The following is a 699-nucleotide window of genomic DNA, read 5'->3' as shown; positions in this document are numbered from 1 at the left end:
TCACAAGTCACGAGATGAGAAGAAACAGTGCTAGAGAATTGATTAGGGTTATCTGTTTAAGAAAATTAACTCTGCAAATGAGTACTAGATAGTACTCAAGAATGCAGCATCTTGGCTAGGCATACAGTTCAGTGGTAGATCATTATGCCCTGCAGGTCCTGAATCTGATTTCTAATGATATGGGGGAGAAAAGAATACAACAGTTTAAACACAGAAGGCTGATTTCAGGTTAATAATATCTGCCATTATTGGGCACTTAAGTGTCATGTTAATGTATATACACTATATATATGCATATATATACCTTGCTTTTCATACATTTTACTGCTATCTTTATTATACTGCAATTATTGTTCCAAGAAATCAGGAAACTTATCTAAAAAAAATCACAGGGCCAGTAAAGTGGTAGATCTGGAATTTTCACTATGCAGAAACAGATAGGAAAAGCAGAGATAGCTATCAGCAGTCAGTCTACAGGTCGTGCAAGTATGGAAGCCACAGAAATGGAAACATGAATGCTAGGAAGTCAAAATGCTTTGAAAAAAATGGAAAGTCATCACAAAACTAAATCTGACAATAAAAATGATCTGGGTTTGGGTTTTCAATATCATAACAATTGAGCTAGAAAATCCTGTAAGTAAAAAATACAGGGCTAAAGAAAATGACAGAAAAAAAAGTTGGTATGGCTTTTGCTAAAGT

This window comes from Apodemus sylvaticus, chromosome 15, assembly GCF_947179515.1.
Source record: "Apodemus sylvaticus chromosome 15, mApoSyl1.1, whole genome shotgun sequence".
Lineage (NCBI taxonomy): Eukaryota > Metazoa > Chordata > Mammalia > Rodentia > Muridae > Apodemus > Apodemus sylvaticus.
Note: the sequence above shows the minus strand (reverse complement) of the source record.